General features: G+C 40.6%; 1 protein-coding gene across 2 annotated transcripts in view; it reads left to right on the top strand.

Annotated features, from left to right (window-relative positions):
- Positions 1 to 25,029, top strand: part of SAMD5 (sterile alpha motif domain containing 5) — a 60,558-nt gene that overhangs the window by 23,557 nt on the left and 11,972 nt on the right. The gene's annotated exons all lie outside the window — the stretch shown is intronic.

Genomic DNA, 25,029 nt, shown 5'->3' with positions numbered 1-25,029 from the left:
AGAAAGCCTCACCTAGGAAGCTTAGGTGCACAAGGTCTGTCAAAGACATGTGCAACAGGAGAATAAAGAAAACTCCTTTTGACCCCACCATGTATTGGTGTGGACTGGAATACTAAGAAAACACCGCTGTTACTCCAGATCTCTCACTAAACATAAGGTAGCTGGAATCCACTGCTAGAGGAATTCATAGTTTTTGCTGTACCCTTGTTACTGTAGCAACAACAAAACACACATCCACTTCAGTACTCTTAGATTAACACAGCCACTCACAATAATAGCCTGATAACAGAAGAGATGTGCCCCTCCCAGAAGTAAATTCATTTACCGTAGTCTCAGCTGCTCTTTTACATATAGTGTTTTGCATTTAATCAAAACTCATAGATATGCAAAAGGAATGGAAAAGTAAATTGACTTAGCAGAGAAAAAGCAGTCAATAGAACCAGACCTAGGAATGACCAGGATATTGTAACTATTAGGTTGAAAGTTAAAAAATGGCTATTAATTATTTAAAAAAAAAACATAGGGGAAAATGGGTATGGGTTTATATGGGAACTCTTTATACTGCCTTCTTGATTTTTCTATAAATCTGAAACTTTTCTAAAATAAACTTTATTAAAAATTATATTGTTAAAGAATGTATTTAAAATATATTATTAAGGAAATAAAAGTTTAAGCCAGAGACTGAGAGAAAGAATTTGCAAAATGCTTGTCGGATTAAAGGACTAATGCTGAAGCTGAAGCTCCAATACTTTGGCCACATGATGTGAAGAACTGACTCATTGGAAAAGACCTTGATGCTGGGAAAGATTGAAGACAGGAGGAGAAGGGGATGACAGAGGATGAGATGGTTGGATGGTTGGATGGCGTCACTGACTGGATGGAAATGAGTTTGAGCAAGCTCTGGGGGTTGGTGATGGACAGGGAGGCCTGGTGTGCTGCAGTCCATGGGGTTCAGAGTGTCAGACATGACTGAGCTACTGAACTGATGAACTAACTAGAATATAGAAAGAACTCTAACAATTCACCAATAAGAATAAAATCATTTCAGCAGGAAAATAGACAAATATTTTTACCTTCACTAAAGATTTATGGGTTGCAATTATGCACATGGTAAGATGCTCAACATCATTAGTCATTAGAGAAATGCAGATTAAAACCACTGTGAGATACTATTCAGTTCAGTTCAGTGCCTCAGTTGTGTCTGACTCTTTGCGACCCCAGGAATTGCAGCATGCCAGGTCTCCCTGTCCATCACCAACTCCGGGAGTTCACTCAAATTGATGTCCATTGAGTCGGTGATGCCATCCAGCCATCTCATCCTCTTTCGTCCCCTTCTCCTCCTGCCCCCAATCCCTCCCAGCATCAGAGTCTTTTCCAATGAGTCAACTCTTCGCGTGAGGTGGCCAAAGTATTGGAGTTTCAGCTTCAGCATCAGTCCTTCCAATGAATATTCAGGACTGATCTCCTTTAGAATGGACTGGTTGGATCTCCTTGCAGTCCAAGGGATTCTCAAGAGTCTTCTCCAACACCACAGTTCAAAACCATCAATTCTTCAGTACTCAGCTTTCTTCACAGTCCAACTCTCACATCCATACCATGACCACTGGAAAAACCGTAGCCTTGACTAGATGGACCTTTGTTGGCAAAGTAATGTCTCTGCTTTTGAATATGCTATCTGCGTTGGTCATAACTTTTCTTCCAAGGAGTAAGTGTCTTTTAATTTCATGGCTGCAATCACCATCTGCAGTGATTTTGGACCCCCCCCCCCACCAAAAAAAAGTCTGACACTGTTTCTACTGTTTCCCCATCTATTTGCCATGAAGTGATGGGACTAGATACCATGATCTTAGTTTTCTGAATGTTGAGCTTTAAGCCAACCCTTTCACTCTTCTCTTTCACTTTCATCAAGAAGCTTTGTAGTTCTTCTTCACTTTCTGCCATAAGGGTGGTGTCATCTGCATATCTGAGGTTATTGATATTTCTCCTGACAATCTTGATTTCAGCTTAGAATGGCTAAAATGAAAAAGCTTGTCAAAGCCAAGCACTCTTAAGAATATAAAGCAAATAGAATGCACATTTCTGATAATGCAGAATGGTCCAACCTCTTTGGAAAACAGTTTGGCAAATTATTATGAAGGTACTCATAAGCTTACCACACAACCAGGCAGCCTCATTCATAGCTGTACCCAAGAGACGTTAAACGTATGTCCATACAAAAACTTGTGCATGGATATACATAGAAGCTTTACTGAAAATAGTCCCAAACTGGAAACAGCCCAAATCTTCATCTGCTTGTGAGTGTAGAAACAGATTGTCATATATCCATACTGTGAGATACTACCAAACAAAAAAAAGGAACAAATAACTGACCCTTGGCAATAACCTTGGAAGCCTAATGCAAGATGAAGGGAACTAGATTCAGAAGACTACATAGTGTATACTTCCATTTGTATGATACTCTAGAAAAGACAAAAGTATAGTGACAGAAAAAAAGATCAGTGATTGCCATGGGCTGGGATGGAGGAATGGGAATGACTGCCAGAGGGCACGTGGAAAATTTTTTGAGATGATGAAAATGTTATATATTTTATTGTGGTTGTGGTTTCATAACTGTATATGTCTGTCAAAATTCATTGAGCCAAATAGATTAAAAGGATACACTATGCAAATTATATTTAAACAGACTTATCCCCAAATGCTAGTATACTCTAGAAGGACACATAGTAAGGTCTTAGAAAAAATTTAAAATATAATTTTGAGATCGTGTGATACTTTCTGTTTACAATAATGTTGTGCTATGTGAGGAGGGTTGGATAAGTTACGGCTCTTCTTGGGGCCTTATTTTCCTTATCTGTAAAATGGGATAGCAATCCTTGATACCTTATATGAATTTTTTTTGTGAGCACTTAAATAATACACATAAAGGACTTAGAAAAATTCCCAGAACACAGTAAGGACTCAAATAATGTTATCTCTGTGTTGCTTTAGCAATTGAATGTAATAGGGGACAGAAGACTTAGATCTCCATGTGTTCTTGATGACCTGAAGTAAGAATCTAGATAAATGTTACTATTGATCACTGAAAAACTGCAACCTAAAAGTTGAGGATTATATTTTATTTAGCGGACTTACTGGATATAGCCTCTCAGATAACTTGGAGAGGAGGTAAGGGAGGTAAGGGTCCGCAGAGGTAAGTGAGGAGCCAGGGTATATAGGAGATTTTGCCAAAAAAAAAAAAAAAAAAAAAATCCAAACCAAACAAAAATCCAGGTAGTTGAAATATCAAAAGATGACTGCTAATTAAAGAAAAAACAGACACCTCAAGTTAATGAGTTTAGCACTTTTCTCTGTAAGGGAAGATGCAAGAGTCTGAGCTTATTCAAATTACTCCTTTGATATACACTTTAACTATCTAGGGCCAGTGTCCTGTTTTTCTCCAACCTATGTTCCCCTTAGGTTCACCATCAAGGGTGGCTGAAGAGATTGATGACTTAATGGCTGCAACACCCTTTGTTTACTGAAAGGCAGTGCCATTCTTTGTCCATGCTGTTTTACTGCAAAACTGATGTTTGCTTGTGCTGTGCATAAACTCATTTCTGCATTCATTTGAAATTTTTTGACTCTCTCTGTTAGACTTTGTTTGTTAGGTGGTGGAATTATCTTGAAGAATAAGACTCAGTCTGTGCTCTCAAGAACTTATTATGAGAACACACCACTCAGTAGGGAACTACAGTGCTCTGACTGTGATAAGTACTGTGAGTAGGTGTGGGAGCCTGTTATGAGAGTCAGTGGAGTGGGTATCTGATCTGGAAAGCAGGAAGATCTTATGGAGGAGGTGATGACGTGGTTGACCCCTGATGCAAGCTAGTCATCAGTTGGCCTGTTTGGGAGTGGAAATACATTTTTAAAACTTCATGGAACACCCATACAGAGAGAATAGAACCTTAAAAAATAGAACTCTGTATAAATAGTATTCAGTCTTTAAGTAAAATCAGTTGATATCCAGAGTGTCCATAGCTAGCGCTTACAAAGGATCTGATTCAAACCTTTTCCCATTTGTGACTTGGCATCATTGTTAGTCATAATGGAAAGGTCAGACTTAAACCACAGCCCTCAAATTCCTAAAGAAAAGCAGTTAAGATTGTAAGTTGAGGTGTGAACCATGGTGTTGGTTCCTGTGTGGGCAAAATCAGCTGAAACCTGTGTCACAGAGTCTCGTAAAGAGAGCAACATCTGTCAACCTGTGTTAGAGAAGTGCTGGTTATTGTCAGTGTCCCTGAATGTGCTTGACAAATTCTGCTGCTTTTGAAGGATCAGTCTGTTGATATGCTTACCTACGGGTAGAAAAGCACAACCGAGACAGCCAGTATGCCATCTGGAAAGCTAGATGGTTTATGATGTTCATTTCAGTTCAGTCACTCAGTTGTGTCTGACTCTCTGCGACCACATATACTGTAGCCCGCCAGGTTCCTCTGTCCATGGAATTATATAGGCAAGAATACTAGAGTGGGTTGACATTTCCTCTTCCAGGGGCTTATTTAGTGTAGGATGCAGCTTAGGGCTGGGCTGGACTTTTTAGGTGCTTTGCTTTAGTGCTAAGGAGTGTAGAATTTATTCCATTGCGTGGGACCTGTCAGATATGTTTGACAAGGACAGTTACCTAAACCTGTTTATTTTACAAAGCTTCTTCATGCTTTCACCGTTCTTTGTTTTCTTCCCTGTTATCTCCTCAGGAATTCTGATTCTCTTTCTCCACAAGCACCAGTTTATTGGGTTCCATGCTACCCTCCGACTTCAGGGCTTTGATTTAAAAAACTGTCTCCTATATTTCTCTAATGGTAATCAACTACTTTTCCTTTTTTGTTGGTCAAAAGCATATAATTCAGGATATTCCTGCAAGGGTTGAACATGGATTTAATTGCTAAACTGTATTAGTTGACTGGGGCTGCTATAACAAAATACCACAGAGTGGGTGATTTAAACAACAGAAATTTATTTCCTCACAGTTCTGGAGGCTGGAAGTCCAAGGTCAAGGTGTGGGTAGGGTTCATTCCATTCTGAGGACTCTTCTTGGCTTGCAGATGGCCGTCTTCTCCCTGGGTCTCCTCTCTGTGCGTTGTCTGTGTCCTAATATTCTGATTGCCTCTTATAAGGGCACCAGTCCTATTGGATGAGAGCCCACCCTTATGACCTTATTATCCTGTAATTACCTCTTAAAGGCCCTATCTTCAATACAGTCATATTCTAGAATCCTGGGGCTTGGGACTTCAACATGTGAATTTTGGGCAGGACACAATTCAACCCATAACACTGACATAAAGGGGTTGCATCTATATTCTACCACCTGACAGGCAGTCATGCTGTTGGGGTTGAAGTCAATCTGGGTCATGTGTTGGGATCTGAGCTTGACTGTAAGGCTGAAAGTGGCTAGTTGCTCAGATGCTGATGGATCTAGGTGGTTGCTCAGTGAAGGCGATCCGTTCTGAAGAGCTCTGCTGCTGCTAAGTCACTTCAGTCACGTCCGACTCTGTGCAACCCCATAGACGGCAGCCCACCAGGCTCCCCCGTCCCTGGGATTCTCCAGGCAAGAGCACTGGAGCGGGTTGCCATTTCCTTCTCCAGTGAGTGAAAGTGAAGTCGCTCAGTCGTGTCCGACTCTTAGCAACCCCATGGACTGCAGCCTACCAGACTCCTCCGTCCATGGGATTTTCCAGGCAAGAGTACTGGAGTGGGGTGCCATTGCCTTCTCTGTCTGAAGAGCTCAGTCTCTCCCAAATCCAGAAGCAGTCCTTATTACAATAGTTTTAAGTAAGTTTGGAAAGGAAGAAGATAAGTCCATAGCACAATTGCATAATATTTACTAGAGAACAACCAACTAAGCAAGTGCTCAACAGCATGTATAGTTGATGAGATCCCAGGCGCTCAGGTCAGATGCCCTGGGCTCCATCATTTTTGATTTGTGTAACCTCCAACAGAGATGGCTTAATCTTTCTCTGCCACTCTTTTCTTATCTATAAATGAAAGATAATGTTCCCTACCTTATAAGATTGTTCTGAAGATTAAAGGAGAAAATGTATACCAAGCATTTATCACAGTGCTTGGTACATAGTAAGCATTCAGGAAGTTAACTAATATGTGTTCGATGTTTAGCTGCCGTTAGAGATGAAAATGGTGAATCTTTTCACAGGCATGTTAACAGTAGAACTATTAGCAAAATATTTGTCTTTCCAGCCATATTTGTATAAATAAACTAAACTTTTTCTTATATATTTAAAAAATATTTTTAATATAGTTCTGGTAACCTTATCAAATAATGTGTACTTTTTATTCTTGTGTACACCATAATATTTTTGAAAAATAACTCTCCTTGGCCTTAATCCAACAATTTGAGAAATATCAATTTAGATGTAACTTCAATTTCAGTTCAGTCACTCAGTCATGTCCGACTCTTTGCAACCCCGTGGACTGCAGCACACCAGGCCTCCCTGTCTATCACCAACTCTGGGAGTTTACTCAAATTCACGTCCACTGAGTTGGTGATGCCATCCAACCATCTCATCCTCTGTTGTCTCCTCCTCCTGCCTTCAATCTTTCCCAGCATCAGAGTCTTTTCCAATGAGTCACTTCTTCACATCATGTGGCCAAAGTATTGGAGTTTCAGCTTCAGCAGCAGTCCTTCCAATGAATATTCAGGACTGATTTCCTTTAGGATTGACTTAGGTAGCTTTATTTTCTAGAATTGAACATTTGATTCTGTTAACAGTATAAATTTAATTGTCTTACTTATGTGGAGTAGATGCAAATAAGTTATTTCTTTGTGTTAAGATACCCAGAACAATTGGATACCATTACCATTTTGTTACAGATAATGTTATAGGAAGGTTTGCATAAAGAAAGGATGGCATTCACAGAAAATGCTGAATAAACTCACTGGTAATGATTTTCTTGAACCTTTTGTGCTTTCTGCCTACTTCTTCCCACTTTGAGCAAAGCAATTTATTATTAATGCTTGTCATACCACTTTGTTAGTCCTATACTCACTTTAGCATATTTTGAAACATCCAATAAAAATGAGTTGGGCACTTATAAATACTTTGTAATATATGGCTATTTTTTTTTTTAACAAAGGGATTGGATTTCATTTTGGCCACTGGCGCTTCAGCGATGGCCACAGAAGGGAAGAGCTATATGGCTATTTCGAATAGTATCATAAAATAATTCTTTCAGAAGCTGCCCAGTTTATACAATGCAAATGGTAACTGAGATACTTACGATTTGTATTGCATGTTTAAAAGAATAAAGTTAGCAGAAAAGGTTTGTTAGTTTTAGTAACAGATTGAAAGGACATTTAAAAATATCATAAATAGTTGGGACTCTTCAGCATCTTTTTTTTCCCCTTAAGATAGATTAGTCTTTACTACATATGGAAAAGGTACTTTTCTAGTATTTATAGTCTCCTTTAAACAATCCTACAAACAGAGCTATCCAGCAAACATATTCAGAGGTTCTGCCACAGGAAAGGAAGTATTTGTTCTTTGTGATTGGGATTTCTCTTTAGCAATAATTACCATAAGGACAAATATCATATGATAGTGCTTATATGTGGAATCTAAAAAAATGGTGCAAATGGCTTATTTACAGAATAGAAACAGGGTTACAGGTGTAGAACACAGTCTAATAGCTACTGGGGGAAAGAGGTTAGGGATAGCCTGGGAATGACCTATACACACTGTTACATATGAAACAGGTAACTAATAAGGACCTACGGTATAGCACAGAGAACTCTCCTCAGTATTCTGTAATGACCTCCATAGGAAAAGAATCTAAAAGAGTGGACATATGTATAACTGATGCACCTTGCTGTACAGCAAGCAGGAAGCAGCACAACATTGAAAATCAGCTCTGTGCTGTGTGTGCCTAGTTGTGCCCAACTCTTTGCGACCTCATGAGCTGCAGCCCACCAGGCTCTTCTGTCCATGGGATTTTTCAGGCAAGAATACTGGAGTGGGTTTCCATTTCCTTCTCCCGGGCATCTTCCCTACCCAGGGGTCGAACCCATGTCCCCCCGCTTTGCCAGGCAGATTCTTTAGCTGCTGAGCCATCCAATAAAAATGAAAAAAAAATTAACCTTTTAAACTATAAGTAGAGGTGACTAGGAAAGGAATCAGGTTAATACTAGTGTAGGAATGTTTTTTAGTAATACTTACTTACCACAGTCTTGTACACATGTGTCACATACGCACATGCACATTTTTCTTGTTGGCATTTACCTTGGAGCAGGGCCGGTGGGCAGTGTGCAGGAGGCAGGTGCAGAGAGCTTTTTGTAAGTGATAGGGCATGTCAGTTCTCATTTCCTTTCTGCAGAGAAGTGCAAAGTGAAACAGCCCACGGTACCCTCTGGGGCCTGCCCACTCCTTCCTTTTGCTGGCATCCTAGAGACGTGCCATCCAGCCCCCACCCCTGCCTTCTCAACCACAACTGGCTGGTCGTTTTTGTTTTTTAAATCTTTGTGGTGACTATTGAGGGTTGTGAAATTAATTAATTAAGCAGAACAAACAGTGAGAAGCAAACCTTACCAAGGCTTTGCTGTAAATGCTAAGGATCACCAACTAAAACGCAGAAATCAGGGGTGCAGAGTGGCTTGGGGTGGAGTTGAGGAGTTGGCGAGATGCTTGGCCGGGCTGTGCTTCCTAAACACTGGGAGAAAAGTCCTTGGTTCTGAGCTCTGGGCATTTTGCATAACCAGCCTTCTTTGCAATTTCTGCCATTTGACGTCTTAATCTGTTATTCTAAGAACTACCAAATCACATTACACAGATCCAAGTTAATCCAAGTTAACCTCTGAACTTGACCTACTTTCATTTAGAATTAGCCTTATTTAAAATTGTAAACTACTGTCTTGACTGTGGCACATTAAACAGTGTTCTGTTTATGAAACATGCCTTTTTCTCCCCACTGTAGATCCCTTCTGGCTTGAGAAGTCTCTGTAACAAAACCAGAATATACATTTCAATTATCCCAGGGCACTTGAACTTTCAAGGATTTAAAAATAATGTATATATTTTTCTTTTCCATTTTGGAGACCAAAGAGATTCTTTAGGATTTAAAACGCTCAATTGATTTTTGTTCTAATGTTTCCGAAAAAAATTTAAACTTGTTTTTGTGAATGAAGTCCAGTCCACATATGAAATCTACACCCAAGTCACAATAGTTATGATTATGTAAATTGTAGAAGTGAATTTGGCACAACACTTAAAATATTCTGCCTGAAATTGCAGTACTTAATTGTAATCTTAGATGACTGTCAGGATAATTGCTGTTTTAAGTCTTTTCAGTCTATAAGATGTGAAGGCAGGCCCTTGTCTTATTTACCTCTTCAACCCCAAGGCAGGACACCATGCCCGGTGCCTGGCAGGCACCCACTCAATGGAATGTGTGCTAAGAGGACACTTGCCTCCATTTTCATCTTGCTGATTAATTTCAACAAACGAGCAACCAACATTCAGGTCAGAAGCATGCTCTTTATTATTATGGGTTGGCTTCCAACACAAGCGTTCAGCCCAAAGCAACAAAAGCATACTGTGAGAATCACTTGGGTATTATGGAATTTACCATAAGGGGTGTAAGTGTTAGTTGCTCAGTCATGCCCGACTCTTTGCTACCCCATGGACTGCAGCCCACCAGGCTCCTGTGTCCATGAGATTTTCCAGGCAAGGATACTGGATATCTTTTTGTAAGTGATGTGCTATGCATCATTTATATCAGTTACATGTGTAATATGTTTATGAATGTATCCGTGTGCATTCATTTCCCCCCTATGAAAGTGAAAGTCGCTCAGTCGTGTCTGACTTTTTGCGACCCCATGGACTTTACAGCCCATGGAATTCTCCCGACCAGAATCCTGGAGTAGGTAGCCGTTTCCTTCTCCAGGGAATCTTTCCAACCCAGAGACTGAACCGGGGTCTCCTGCGTTGCAGGCAGATTCTTTACCAGCTGAACTACTATGGAAGCCCTTCCAGCTTGTTGTTGTAATTCAGCAGCGCCGTGCCCTGCTGGGTCATGGTCGCCGCCCTGGGTCCCCGCCGCTCCAGCCGCGGCTACCTCCTCCTTGCCGGCGCCTATGCACTGCCATCGTTTGTCCTGACCCCTGGGGAGCCAGTTATTAAATATTAACTGCACTCCACTGAGGAGGGCTTATTGTGCGAGTTACTTTTAGAATTTTAAGTAGTCAAGGTTAACTTAAGTTCTTCTGAGCTGAGATTTTACATACCTGCCATGCAGCCTGGTCCCAGGAATGGTCAGACCTTGGGCAGGGGAGGAGTCTGGTGGCACTGCCAGAGGTGGGGTGGGCAGGTTAGGAGCTCAGACTCCAACTGGGGGCCCAGGCCCACCCATCTGTAGAACCCAGGGATGGAGCCAGGTCTTTTGGAGATGAAGGTTTGTCAAATTGAGTGGGTGGGCCACTTTTAAGGAACAAAATGCACAATTAGGTCAAAGCCCTGGGAAAAGCCCAGGTATGAAGCCCGGAAGCTTCTGTGTGTACGTGTTAGGCATTGAGTTGTGTCCGACTCTTTGTGACCTCATGGATTAGAGCCTGCCAGGCTTTTCTGTCCATGAGACTTTCCAGTCAAGAATACTGGAGTGGGTTGCCATTTCCTTCTCTGGAAGATCTTCCTGATCCAGGGATCGAACCCAAGTCTCCTGCATTGAGGGCAGATTCCTTACTATCTGAGTCACCAATGAAGCCTTCATGGCAGACCTGACTTTGATCAAGTAAAGGGAGCATTTTAGGGATCAGGCAAAGCTTTCAGGGACAACAGGATTGCAAGACATGATACCCAGGAAGCTTAGTGGTGGCAAAAGACAGTAAGAGAGTTACTGAAAAAGGGTGAGGATTCTATATTAGAGGATCAGAATAAATCAGTAGAGTGTGTGCATGGTGTGTGTGTTTGTGCATGTATGTGTGGAGAGAAAAAGAAGGAGAGAGTGAAAGTCTGATTTATTTTAAGGCATTGGCCCACATGGTTGTGGGGGCTGGTGTGTCTAAACCTGTGGGCCAGGCTGGAGACTCAGGGAAGAGCTGATGTTGTGGTCTTGAGTCCAAAGTCAGTCTGAAGACAGAATTTCTTCATTCTTGGGAGACTTCCGGTTTTTCTCCTAAGGCTTTGAACTAACTGGATGAGACCTACCCATGTTGTTCAGGCAAAACTGCTATAGTCTGTTGTAGGTTGATTTAAATGTTAACCACATTAAAAAAAAAATATCTTCATAGCAACATCCAGACTGTCTTGGGGCACCATAGCCAAGCCACATTGATCCAGAAAATGAACCATCACAAACCCCAATGTGAACTCCCCACTTGGACACAACAAAGGGTGGGAGGGGGTCAGGTCACCTCCTGCCACAGTGTGACAGTCTGCCATACCTAGCATGCCGCAGAACGACACAGGTGGATTTGGGGGGGGGGTTGATCCCTGCTTTGCCATTGGCTACTTTAGTTTGGGGTCCTGAGTGAGGTGAACGCTTTAGCCTTTTCAGCCTGTCTCCTTCCATATAAAATGACAGTATTTGTAGAGACGTGCTATGTCAGAAGTGAAAGGGCTGGGGTTTTCAATTTTTTTGTAGTACCCTTTATGAAGCAAAAATCTCATAAGGAATTCCCAAGCAGAGTTAACAGAAGCTTGTCTGAAAGAACAGTTAGGGCAAGAAGTAAGAGTCAGATAACACACGCACAGCAGGTTGGGTAACTCACTGGTTTGAGAATCACTGACTCATGTCATTCTAACCCTCTTTCCCATCCTGGCTTTGACAAAATCAAGATTTGAAGTCACATTTCTCCTGGCTGCACAATTGGCTAGAAAATTCTCTGTTGAAAGTTGTGTCATTTGCCCTGGTTTGCACTAATTTGCATAAACACAAGTGTACATTTTGACATCTAGAAACATTTTTTTATGATTTTTAAATGAGAATTTCCTCTGCTCACTCCTCTGGAGAAAGTTCTAGTGAGAGCAAGTCAGAAATTTAGAAAAAAAAATTTATTGCTGTATAGTGGATTTAAGATGTTGTGTTAGTTTCTACTGTCTAGCAAAGTGAATTGAATTAATTATACATCTGCATATAACCACTCTTTATTATTTTCCTGTATAGGTCATTACTGGATAGCAAAGTCAGAATTATAGAACTTACTTGAACTTATATAAAAGTGAGAAAATTTTAATTAAAAAAAAATTTACTATCAGAGTCTTGGCTTTGCCATATCTATAGGTTTGATTTGCTTGGAGCCAAACTGGATATTATGACAACATTTAGGTCTAAATAACTTGAGGAAGAACATCTAAACCTAAAATTATGGAACTCTTGAGTATTGGGAATTATGGGCAGTTTTTAAAAATACTTCAGCACGACGAGGGCATGATTTCTGTTGATGAATTTACAGTTGATAAGAAAAATTTGTGAAATATTACATGTGTAAATTAAGTAATAGCTTAAGGCAGCAAAGATGGGGAAAGCAGGGGGACTGCTAGTTGAACTGAGTTTAGAATAAGGAGAATGAATCCTTCAGGGTGGGGTGATCTGGGAATTTCTGACATAAAGGATGAAATTTGAGTCAGGTTTAGATATGAATTGAGAGGAGGAATGGAAGCATTCCAGGAGAACGTGAAATATAAGCAAACACATATAAGCAGTGGGAAAGGAATGTTCAAGGGAGAGCAAAATCCTTTTTTTTTTTTTTAAAGTATATTCAAAAATAAGATACTCAAAGGAGATTAAGGCCCTTCAGATGCCAGTGCATTGTGATTGGAAAATTATAATGCATGCAGTTTATAAAAAGGCTCCCTATGGTGGCACAACCTCATTAAAAGAAAATTGTTAGTTTTGCAGGGCTGTAACCTCTATAGTGGACATTAGGCAAATTAGTAGGAGTTAGTATATAGGAAATTTAATTTTAATAGGATGGTTACACTGCATGCTGAACCCTGTGATGTAAATAGTAAATACTATAGCTACACAGATATGTGCATTCATGTGAATGCCAGTATTTATGGAATATATTTAAGAGGCAGTTATTACATCATTAGCTATTAAACTTGCACACAAAGTTATGTTCATAATATCACCATCCCTTCCAGTGGCTTGGTGGCCCTGTTCATTGCTCATATGTGTGCCGACAAGAATGTTGTCATTATAAACTTTTTGTAAATGGAGTGACATCCTTTGGTCATTTTTAGTAAGGAGATTGATGCTGCTGTTGTTGGGACTGTTGCAGTCCCCCTCACATCCGATTGGTGAGGGTGGCTGTGGCAGTGATTTGTTGTTTGTTGTTCAGTCGCTGAGCCCTGTCTGACTCTTTGCGACCTCATGGACTGCAGCATGCCAGGCTCCCCTGTCCTCCACTATCTCCTGGAGTCTGCTCAAATTCATGTAAAAAGTCACTGATGCTGTCTAACCATCTCATCCTCTGCTGCCCCCTTCTCCTCTTGCCCTCAGTCTTTCCTAGCATCAGGGTCTTTTCCAATGAGTCAGCTCCTTGCATCAGGTAGCCAAAGTATTGGAACTTCAGCTTCAGCAACAGACCTTTCAATGAAGATTCAGGGTTGATTTCCTTTAGGATTGACTGGTTTGATCTCCTTGCTGTCTGTCTAAGGGATTCTCAGGAGTCTTCTCCAACACCACAATTCAAAAACATCAGTTCTTTGACTCTCAGCCTTCTTATTGTCTAACTCTCACATCCGTGCATGACTACTGGAAAAACCATAGCTTTGACTATACGGACCTTTGTCATCAAAGTGATGTCTCTGCTTTTTAATATCCTGTCTAGGTTTGTTGTAGCTTTTCTTCCAAGGAGCAAGCATCTTTTAATTTCGTGACTGCAGCCACTCTCCACAGTGATTTTAGAGCCCAAGAAAATAGTATCTGTCACTGCTTCCACTTTTTCCTCTTCTGTTTGCTGTGAAGTGATGGGATGCCATGATCTTAGTTTTTTGATGTGGTTTGGGGAGGGATGCACTGTTTAATACGCTTTTGTGGATGGTATATTCTATTTATCTGTTCTGTTTTTCTTTTTTCATATTATGATTTTCCTTAGAAATGTAAAATCCTGGTGATTAAGAAACCATCCACATAGTTTTGCTCCAAAATTGACTTCCCCTAATTTGGCAGTGTAAAATGCTCTTACTTATTGCTTGAGACAAAGCAAATGCTTTCAAAGTTAATTCTGAATAGCTGAAATTCTTTGGCAACAAAATAATTCTGAATACTAGCAGAAAATTTATGGATTTCAATTAGAGTTTGTAGGGTATCATAATTCCAGTTTTATATTCCATACAGTTCAGTGTTTTGGACTTTTAATGGAGGCAGTGCGGTAATAATAAAAGTGATTCAAAATGCACCCAGTAATTACAGAGATTTGCTGTTGCCTTCGCATTAAAAATGATGATGATTTACACTCAGTGAAATTGCAGTCTGTGGCTCTATTTAGGGTATTCTTGCTATTAAGCTGCTTATTAGTTATGGTCAGTGATTTAAAGCTTAAGAGCTGTATTAGAGGGCTGTGAAATTATTTATTCTTTAATAGATAATAGTAAATTTGAAACAGACGTTAGGTTAATTATAATCTTGTACATTAAGAATATGTATTAGCCCTTTGTCTTTTCTTAGGTCTTTTGAAATTCATTTCAAGTAAATGGCAGATGGGTGATTAGGTTAGAAATCCTGGTATATTCACTGCTTCTCCTGGTTTCTAAATGGTTAAACACCTTTTCTGAATGTTCAGGGAAATAATTTGACTTCTCATTGTGAGTCCTTCTCTCTGCTAAACAATTGCTTGTTTTTACTTTCAACTTGTCCTTGTTCCAGGTTGACATTGCTTAAATTAGGCTGAGAAGATCATAGGGTTAGCCCCATCTTCTGATGTGAGGGTCAGTGTGGGACAGAGATGTGGTTGAGGCCAATACACTTTTAAAACTGGTACTGCAGGAAGGAGTTTGTCATTATTCCTACTGTTGATAATTACATGTATGTTATAAATTTGCATGTGTATATGTGCTCCTCATTGTAGTTTTATGTAAGACAGAAATTATCCAGTGTAAATATCAGATGTGTCAGAATGTGAGTTTCTCATAACAGTAATTAAATTTGATATTCAAGTTCCTGTGTTAATGTCCTCGTGTAATGCTTAGATGTTGCACTGAATCAAGAAAAAGTCTAAGATAAAGAGATTCTGTCCAAACTTGTTAAATTAAATCAAATGAGCAAATACACATGTATTATTTAGGATAAATTAATATTATTAAGTTGTGCCATAATAAGAAAATGACCCCCCACTCAATTTCAAAACCTTAACAGATACTTATGTATGGCCCCAAGAAAGTCTAGTATTTGTTGGTGGAGGCTCTCTTCCACACAGTGACTCAGAGATCCAGACTCCCTCTATCTAGTGGCCTGTCATCTCAGCACAAGGCCTCTTGAGGGACAAGAGCGCTTGAGATGGATCTTGCTATTTTTAAAGAGTGTGACCTGGAGATGACTTCTGTTATTTCTACTTAAAACCTGTTTGCCGGAACTCCATCATACCCCTAACATATTTGTAGGGGAGCCTGAAGCAGTAGTCTTCCTTTGTGCCAAGGAAAAGGCAGGGCCATCAGGGGAACACGCAGTGTTTCCTTTGCTGCAATATGCAGATGCTTCTGAACTCTGCATATAATCATGTGAATTTATCATTGGAAAAATGCCAGGAAGGCATGACATCATTTGAGCAGTTTTATCATCCCCCCATCCCCCTACTCCATGTGCCAAGAATCGATAAGAAAATCAGCTGGTTGTACCCAGTTTCCTGTCACTTGTGCTGTGGCACATTTTAGTTTTTCCTAGCTTTTCTCTTTCCTTCCTTTAGAGAAGTTGGTGGCCCAGCACAGCTGTGATACTGCACCTGGGCAGGGTAAATCATACAGTATGTCTGCCCTGAATCTGTCCCACATTGGCTCCCACTTTTTCATCACTGATCCTCCTCCCTTTTTGCTCCCAGAAAATTCCCCTCATTTCATTAGAATTAATGATACACATTCTGAAGATGGGAAGGAGTCATTATTTAGCCATTTAAGGTAAGGAGCAGTGGCTGCACTTTGCTGGAGCAGCCATGAAGAGATACCCCACGTCCAAGGTAAGAGAAACCCAAGTGAGACGGTAGGTATTGCGAGAGGGGATCAGAGGGCAGACACACTGAAACCACAATCACAGATAACAGGCCAATCTGATCACACGGACCACAGCCTTGTCTAACTCAATGAAACCAAGCCATGCCATGTGAGGCCACACAAGATGGGCGGGTCATCATGGAGAGGTCTGACAGAATGTGGTCCACTGGAGAAGGGAATGGCAAGCCACTTCAGTATTCTTGCCTTGAGAACCCCATGAACAGTATGAAAAGGCAAAATGATAGGGTACTGAAAGAGAAAGTCCCCAGATCGGTAGGTGCCCAATGATTCATTTGAAAAGATCCTGATGCTGGGAAATATTGAGGGCAGGAGGAGAAGGGGACGACAGAGGATGAGATGGTTGGATGGCATCACCGACTCAATGGACATGAGTTTGCATAAACTTTGGGAGTTGGTGATGGATAGGGAGGCTTGGCATGCTGCGGTTCATGGGATCACAGAGTCGAACACGACTGAGCGACTGAAACAGAACTGAACGATAGAACACTAGGTTGATAAATCTGGTTACATGTTGTATTAGTTTCTCTTGCTGCCTGACAAGTTTCCACCAACTTAATGGTTAAAAATAACCCTCATTGGTTATCTCACAATTAGTTCTGTAGGTCCACACTCTGGGCAAGTTGGCTGGATTCTCTGCTCAGGGTTTTAGAAAGCCAAAGCCAAGGTATCAGTCAACTTGGGCTCTTATCTGGAGGATTTTGGGGAGAATCTGCTCCTAAGATCGTAAGTTGTTGGGAGAATCCAATTTGTTCAGCTGTAGATTCGAGGTTCCCACATTTTTGCTGGCTGTAGGGTTGGACACGACTGTGTGACTTCACTTTCACTTTTCACTTTCATGTATTGGAGAAGGAAATGGCAACCCACTCCAGTGTTCTTGCCTGGAGAATCCCAGGGACGGGGGAGCCTGATGGGCTGCCGTCTATGGGGTCGCACAGAGTTGGACACGACTGAAGCGACTTAGCAGCAGTGCTGGGCAACCAGGGGCTGACTGTGTTCCTTCTCATGTAAGCCCTTCCATCTTCACAATGGAAGTGGTGAGCCAACTCCCTCTCTTGCTCCCAGTTTCTCTGTCTTCTAGCCAGAGGAACACTGTGTTTTAAAATGACCAGAATTAGATTAAGCCAACCCAAAGAATCTGCGTTTTGTCATACAGTGTAATTTAATCATGGGAGTGACATCATGTACTCATGGGTGTCAGCCTTACTCAAAGGGCAAGGGGTTTGGACAAAGGTGAAAGTCAGTGAGGACATTCTTCAAATTCTGTTTCCCTTAGGTGTTTCTGCCCAGGATAGGTTAGAAAGGAAGTTTTTGTTGTGCAGAACCTGTTTTGTTTTGTTTTTTTCTCCCCCAAACACAGCTTTGAAAGGGAAGAAATCTTTCTACAACAGGAATTAAATGCAGGTAGGGGAAGAGGAGGAAACTGAGGTTGGTGAGGTGGGAGGATGAATTTTCTTGCAAAGTATTCATGATGTATACAAAATACTTAAAAAGCAACTTAATTTGGATAATGGGGATATAAAATAGCTTATTTTTTTAAAATTAAGACTGCTGCTGCTACTGCTGCTAAGTCACTTCAGTCGTGTCCGACTCTGTGGGACCCCATAGACGGCAGCCCACGAGGCTCAACCGTCCCTGAGATTCTCCAGGCAAGAACACTGGAAAAATTAAGACTATAATCATAAAAATGCATTTAATAAATAAAGCAAGGAAAGAATAAAATACTGGGCAATTAAAAGAGAGATTTAGTGGAGAATGGGACATGGGGGAGAGCACAGAGACTGAAACATTCAGAAATCTTACTAGAGTAACAGTAGCCCTTAAAGGATAATGTTGCTGTTTCTAACAGCCAGGTTGCACTTTATATACATAGTGTCATAATTTTCTTACATGTTGCCCGTTCAGATAGATCACCACTTAGAGATTGGCATCCCACCTCTCCCCTTCAAACTGCTAGTACTGTCTTTAAAGACCTGCCCTAATTTGAAGTTATCTTGATTATTTGCACATCTCATTGTTTATTCTCTGTATCCCCTCCTCCTCCCTAAAGTGTACACTCCATGAAGGGAGGGGCATAGCTGCCTCGCTCTTCTAGGCATTGCGCCCAGTGCCTAGAACTGTGCTGTGCACAGGATGAGCACTGAGTAAATACAGATGGAATGAATAAATGACTGGAATGGTCTACCACCCTTTCATCATTGGCCCCTGAGGCAGATCAAATCAAATAAAGGCTTGGAGGTTACAGTTTTCTCTCCCAAATAGGGACTCCCTTTATTTCAATGAGGCTCTTTTAAACTCTTCCCTCTTCCCACTTGGTTGTTTCATCTAATAGAATTCTGATGATACTTAAGTTTGTATTAATACAAAGACCTCGATGTTTCTGGTCAGCAGGCTGATAAATCAAATGTTCTAACTGTAACATGCTTACTTGCAGTGGTATTTATTAATAAATTAAATTGAATTTTGTCTTGTCAGGGAATGCTTGCCTTGCTATTTAAATTCTTTCATTGTTACATTAAGTTGTTAAATTAAAAAAAAGAGATTTTCTGTAAAGTGTTTATACTCTTCAGGTAACTTGAATATAAAATGTTGATGAATGTTCCCTATCAACTTTACCCTAGAATGGGAATACAGAGAATTGAAGCCTCGGCCCAGGTCTGTCATTAATGTCCTTAGAAGTCAACATTATTTGGGATTTCTGAGAATCATTTCAACATCCATAAGATGAAGAAATTCACAGTATAGGACGTGTGATGGTTTCTTATCCTTCCCCATGAGGTATCCCTCATGCTTTTTTCTTCTTCATTGGAAAAAGATTTAGTTTCTTTGATTGAGACTTAATATTCCTAAATATTGATTGCCATGTGCTCAAAGAAAAGATGGTACCATGAAAGAATTTTCACAGGGTTCCTTAAAGTGAATTGTTCCTCTTACCCTTGGCTTTTCTTCTGTGAAAATGAAAGTACAAAGTAATAGACTGTGTTACTGTACTCTCAGTCACCTTGCTACATTATACCCCTTTCTGCTGAAGGATTATATATTCCAGCCCTTTGAATTAAATTTAGGCAGATGGCATGTTTTAGTCAATGAAAGGTGAGTAGAAGTGATATGGACCTCTTCCAGGCAGAAGCTTTATAAAACTGCAGAGTTCACAAATTTATTATTTCCCCTCAAACCACAATGATTGGCTATGTTTTTGATGGAGACTGATTTCTCAGCTTTGGTCCTAGAGTGAAGAAATTGTCCCAGGATCATAGCATACCCACCTTGGAATTGCATCATGAGTAAAAAGAAACCTTTGTAGTTGTAATTCATTGAAATCATGGGGTCATTTGTTACTGCAGCATAAGTGGCCCATCCTGACTCATACACATGCCTGACGCTTGTGTACATCAGTTCAAATCATCTTGGCCTTATTTCTTATCCCACCCACTGCTGAGTGAACAGTTCTGCACAAGCTTCAACAGGTAGCTCTGAGATGTAGCCTGACGGCTCATTCGCTCAAGCCTGTGCTTCTTGTTTTATAGCCAGGATCTCCTTTGACTTTGTTATTAGCTCCTATGAGAGCCGACTGGGCATTCAACGTGTGTAAACAAGAAGTGCAGAAAAATGACCACCCACGAAGCAAACCTTGACAAGTGGGTAATAGAAGATGAGGGCTAAATGTTTCTTCTTTCTTCTCTCGCATGCATGGTTTTGAAATGCATTTCCTGAGGTTCCTCTGACCATCTTACAGAATCGAACAGCACATCACAGAGTGGCCAGTCGCATCCTTGTGTTTATTTCACTCTCCCTGGCCACTATTTCTGCTCTCTGGGATCACATTCTCAAATAAATGACTGTACCTAAAGCTTTCGTCTCAGTTTCTGTTTTTGGAGGAACCAGTCAGACATTTTTTTAATTGAACCAATTAGAACATTATCTACCACTAGAGTGAATTCTTTAAGTAATTCAGTGGTGTAAACTTTAACTTGACACTGTAAAGGATTTTACTACATTTATAGAAGCTTGTGAAGCAAGCATAAGCACTTTGTTACTCAGCCTGGAAGTTATTGTTAGATTTGCTGATTCCAAAACACGACTTTCCCCTCCACCTCACAGAGATTAATTTCCTGTCCTTAGTTCTCAGTCCATTCTGATGCTGTAACACAGACTTTATTTGGGAGGAATCATGTTTTTTTGAGGTTCAGTGGTTTATTGACTAACATACTGTTGGGGTTCCCTGGTGGCTCAGATGGCAAAGATTCTGCCTGCAATGCAGGAGACCCAAGTCCTGTCACTGGGACGGGAAGATCCCCTGGAGGAGAGCATGGCTACCCACTGTAGTACTCTTGCCTGGAAAATCCCATGGACAGAGGAGCCTGGTGGGCTACAGTCCATGGGGTCGCAAAGAGTCATACACGACTGAGTGACTAACACTACTACTAGGGAAATGTTTATTTGTTTAAGTTTTATTTATTTATTTTAAAAGCCAACTAGATCTTCACCTTTCCTCAGTTGAATTTTCTTTTATAACAGGTGTCACAGAGTTCCTTGCATGAACAATAGAATGGACTGAATAAAGTAGGCCGATATTTAAATGTTAATACAGAATTCTGGTTTTGGTGAAACTGTTGTTTTTAGGAACTCCGAGTGGCCAGTCCACTGACAGAGACAAGTGGAATTTGTGTCTACATCATGGGAGATACTGCCTTGTTTAGGGACTGAATTGGCCAAGTTCCCATAGCGTCTTGGCTCTGTTTCCCCTTCACTTCCTTGTCAGCCTGTTCTCTTGAAGTCTTAAAATCACAGCATGGTAAGACCAGAGGGTATCTGAAACTCATCTCATCAAACTCTGTGTTCCATAGATCAGAGGACAAGCCTGTAAGTAAAGGTTAAGGAAAATGACCCACTTTGGCGGTGGAAGCGAGAGAAATGGAGGGGGTGCCATTTTGGTTGTTAAGAAGCTACCATTCTTTTCTGACATAATTAAATTCTTGATTGTGATGCTCTTAAATGAACCATGAAATTCTAAGTGCTTCTGATGCCAGTGTGATTTTTAACTAAGGCTTTTTTTCCCCTCAATCTGAATGTTAAGGTGGCAGATGCATAACTAATCTTAGCTGAATCTATATTAAGAAATCAGCAAGGTGTCTTTATTTAACTTGGATCATCTGTGAATATAATGTAGTGTCAAATAGCATGATTTTGCACATGATATCCTAAAATAAAAACAGCTCTGCCTTCAAAGTGATGGTAGAATGCAGTTATGTGAGAGGTGATTTTACATTAGGTCCCAAAGGAAATGAGAAACACAGAAGAGAATAACTGAAGAACTGGTTCCTAAATGTGATTTTAGCAGATGTTTATACATATTTTTTAATGGGCTTTTCTGGTGGCTCAGAGGGTAAAGTGTCTGCCTGCAATGCAGGAGACCTGGGTTCGATCCCTGGATCAGGAGGATCCCCTGGAGAAGGAAATGGCACCCCAGTCCAGTACTCTTGCCTGGAAAATCCCATGGACAGAGAAGCCTGGTAGACTACAGTCCATGAGATCGCAAAGAGTTGGACACGACTGAGCGACTTCACTTTATACATATTTTAAATACAGTTTTATCTGAGGGACAAAAAGTCAGCTCTTGGGATTGTGTTCCATGTCATACAAGGGAAACTCCTATCAGCAATAGGGGGTTTCTGAAATCTCTTGTTATCCTAGTTTTGAATTGTCTGAAAGATATGTAGTCCATTGAACTTCTCTGTTTTTGCTTGGGGATGTTTCCATGGATCTGTATTAGTTCCAGGAAATTTCAGTCCTTTCTATTATCTCTGGAACCAGGCATGATTCTTGCAGAAACTACATGGAATTATCTGTTTCTCTGTTTTTTAACATCTTTGTTACAGTGGGTCAGATTCCTAAAGGAGTAAACAATGAAAAATTGTCAGGCTCAACTGTGGAAGATTGTGTGGAGATGAAAGCAAACTGTTCTGATTTAAGTCATAAAAAATGTTGGCCTTTAGCTTATTGAAATACTGCTGTATTCAGATGTACTGAAATACTTCTTGACTGGCATACTAACCCATGCATGACTGGAGCAACCACACGGTATTAAAGAAGTTGCGATTCTGGCATTTGACTTTCACTTGGTTAATTTTTTAATGTATTTGAATTTTTCAAGAACATGATCTTAGTTTCTGATGATTCCCTTTCTTCTGTGAAAGCATCTTCTAACATGAGAAACCCAGACTCTTGAGGAATTAATCCACGGGTCTTGGAACCTAGTTGGGTACCAACTATTCTATAAATTTATTTGAAGAAATTCTTGAATTCTTGGTCACTTTTTTATACAACAATGTACATTTTATTTTATTTTTCCTTATTTTTGACTGTATCATGGGGCTTGTGGGATCTTAGTTACCTGATCAGGGATTGACCCACATCTTCAGCAGCTAAAGCTCAGAGTCCTAAACATTGGACCACCAGGGAATTCCCTCTTGGTCACTTTTAAAGCAACAATTTTTCTCAAACAGTGGGAAGAAAGTAAGAAGAATGTAATATGAAGTTACTCTCTTTTGTGGTGTATAGTGGGGGTGGGGGGGTGCATGCACACATGCCCTATGGCAGAAGTAGGGCAGGTCTTATGTTTTAAAACAATTAAAAAGAGGTTTTTATGCTTGAATAAGCTGAGAACGACTGCTATGGGAGTTATGTTCTATAGGGCATGCTTCACAAAGCTAAATGAAATTTTTAAAAGTTAATGGCTAGACAGTGCTTAAAGCATACACATTATTCATGATTTATTCTAATAACATTTGTGGATGACTAACTTAATAATGTTGCCGCACATCCATTATGTTTTTGTTCTGAAGATGTGTCTAAGTATCTATGCCTCCTAAGGGGTGGGTTTATATCACTCCCTGATTGAATGAAGAAATAGAATTCCATGCCTGTTATGGGGCATGTGTTAGAAAAAACATTCAGACACTTACATCGGCTTACACTGTGCCAGATACTGTTCTAAACCGTCTTGCAACTATTTTCTCTTTTAATTCTGATAATAGCTCTCTGAAATGTAGGTAGCACTGTGGTTCCCATTTCAGATGGGAAAGAAGCACAGAGCAGCTCTGTGTCCATGGCCACCCATCCAGGAAGTCATCAGCCTGGAGTTTCCTTCCAGAGTCTGAGCACGGATCTCTAACCCTGCACTGCTTCCCCCAGGATTTCACTTCTGTCCTGGCAGGAAGGGATGTGATGATTGCCGAGGAAAACCTGGAGGATAGGCTGGTTTGGTTTGAGGAAGTAGACCCATGCTTCCTCCATCTTCCCCCACCCTCCCTGCCTCAACATCTCTCTCACACACATACACACATACAGAGCCACCCTGGACTTACTCTGGACACATGACATTAGGCTACCTTGAACTGTAACTGTTTGAAGCCCTCTGATTTGTGTTTTGCACCCAAACCTTCTCAGAGTACCACTTCATAACAGCAAGTGTATGTGTGCAAAAGACCTTCAGTGTATGATGGAACTCAGTCCTATTTACATGTTTTGCTGCTTCAGGTAACCCATTTACATGTCCTCAGAGTTCATTTGGACAAGGCTAGCATTTTGAGGATTATTCAGAAGACTTCATAAGTACTGTTGGTTTTGTTTTTTTTTTTTAAACAGTTAGCTGATGGTTCTTAAGACCCTCTTGAGACATTTGAAAGTGTCCCTCTTTCCCCTGCAAAAATCAGAGAAGTGGAGTGATGGAAAATAGCAGAGATCCCCTGAGTAGTGCTTCACTCTGGCTGCAACTGAACATGCAAATGTGCTTTCCAAAGAATTGCTAAAGAGGATTATGACAGTTGTCTTGCTTCCCTGCCCATTCCAATTTGGCAGGTGAAGTTAAAGCCCAGTGGAGGCCACGCTTCAGTGTTCGGGGAGCTGGGACTGGACGCTAAGAAACAAAGGGTTATTTTTGATCAGAATTGCCTAAGTCACTTCAAAAGCTCTTGCTTTTGTAAAGGCTGGCAAACACAGTCCCTTTGAGAAGTGTTTCCCCTGCCCACCCCTTCCACCCAAGCCAGCCTAGCTATCTTTGCAAACCCCCTCCCCAGAGGAGGAAAGTCAACTCACCTTCAAGGCAGAAAGACTATATACAGACTTCCTAGTTTCATGAGGTTGAGGCAGGTAGGGAGCCAGGAAGGTAAAGGCAGAATGATTGTAAGGAAGGAGTTATTGCAAAGGGGAGAATTATATTCCAGACTGATGCATTGGTCTGAGAGCCACTGGTGACTTTGTGTGTGTGTGTATGTGGCCTGTATCTTGACTCGGGTGTCTAGAAGTGGTTTAGACTATTGTTCTCAATGTGTGGTCCACAGATTCCCTAGGGGTCCCCAAGACTCAGTTTGCAAGATAATAATTATTTCATAACAATACTCTTTGACATTATTTGTCTTTTTCACCTTGTGGACAATTACATTAGTAGCACAAAAGCCTCTAGGTGTAAAAATGCTATCACATTAATGCCAATCAAGGCAGTGACCGTAAACTACGGTAGTGCTTATGGCATTCTTGTACACATGCCAAAAAAAATGACCATTTTCCTTAAAATGTCCTTGATGAAGCAGTAGAAATTAGTAAGCTTATTAACTCTCAACTTTTGAGTACATGTATTTTGATAACCACTCACAAAGATTTCTGTTGCAAATGGAAGTGAACGTGAACCTTGTCTCTTACCAACCCCTTCTATTGTTGTCTAAGTTACTAGCTCAACTAGCTGCTTTTGTCATGGAATATCATTTTCACTTAGAAGAACACTATGGAACAAACTATGGTTACCTATTGGATATTTGGC

The sequence above is a fragment of the Bubalus bubalis genome, chromosome 10 (genome assembly GCF_019923935.1).
Source record: "Bubalus bubalis isolate 160015118507 breed Murrah chromosome 10, NDDB_SH_1, whole genome shotgun sequence".
Classification (NCBI taxonomy): domain Eukaryota; kingdom Metazoa; phylum Chordata; class Mammalia; order Artiodactyla; family Bovidae; genus Bubalus; species Bubalus bubalis.
Note: the sequence above shows the minus strand (reverse complement) of the source record. Positions and strands in the feature narration are given on the sequence as shown.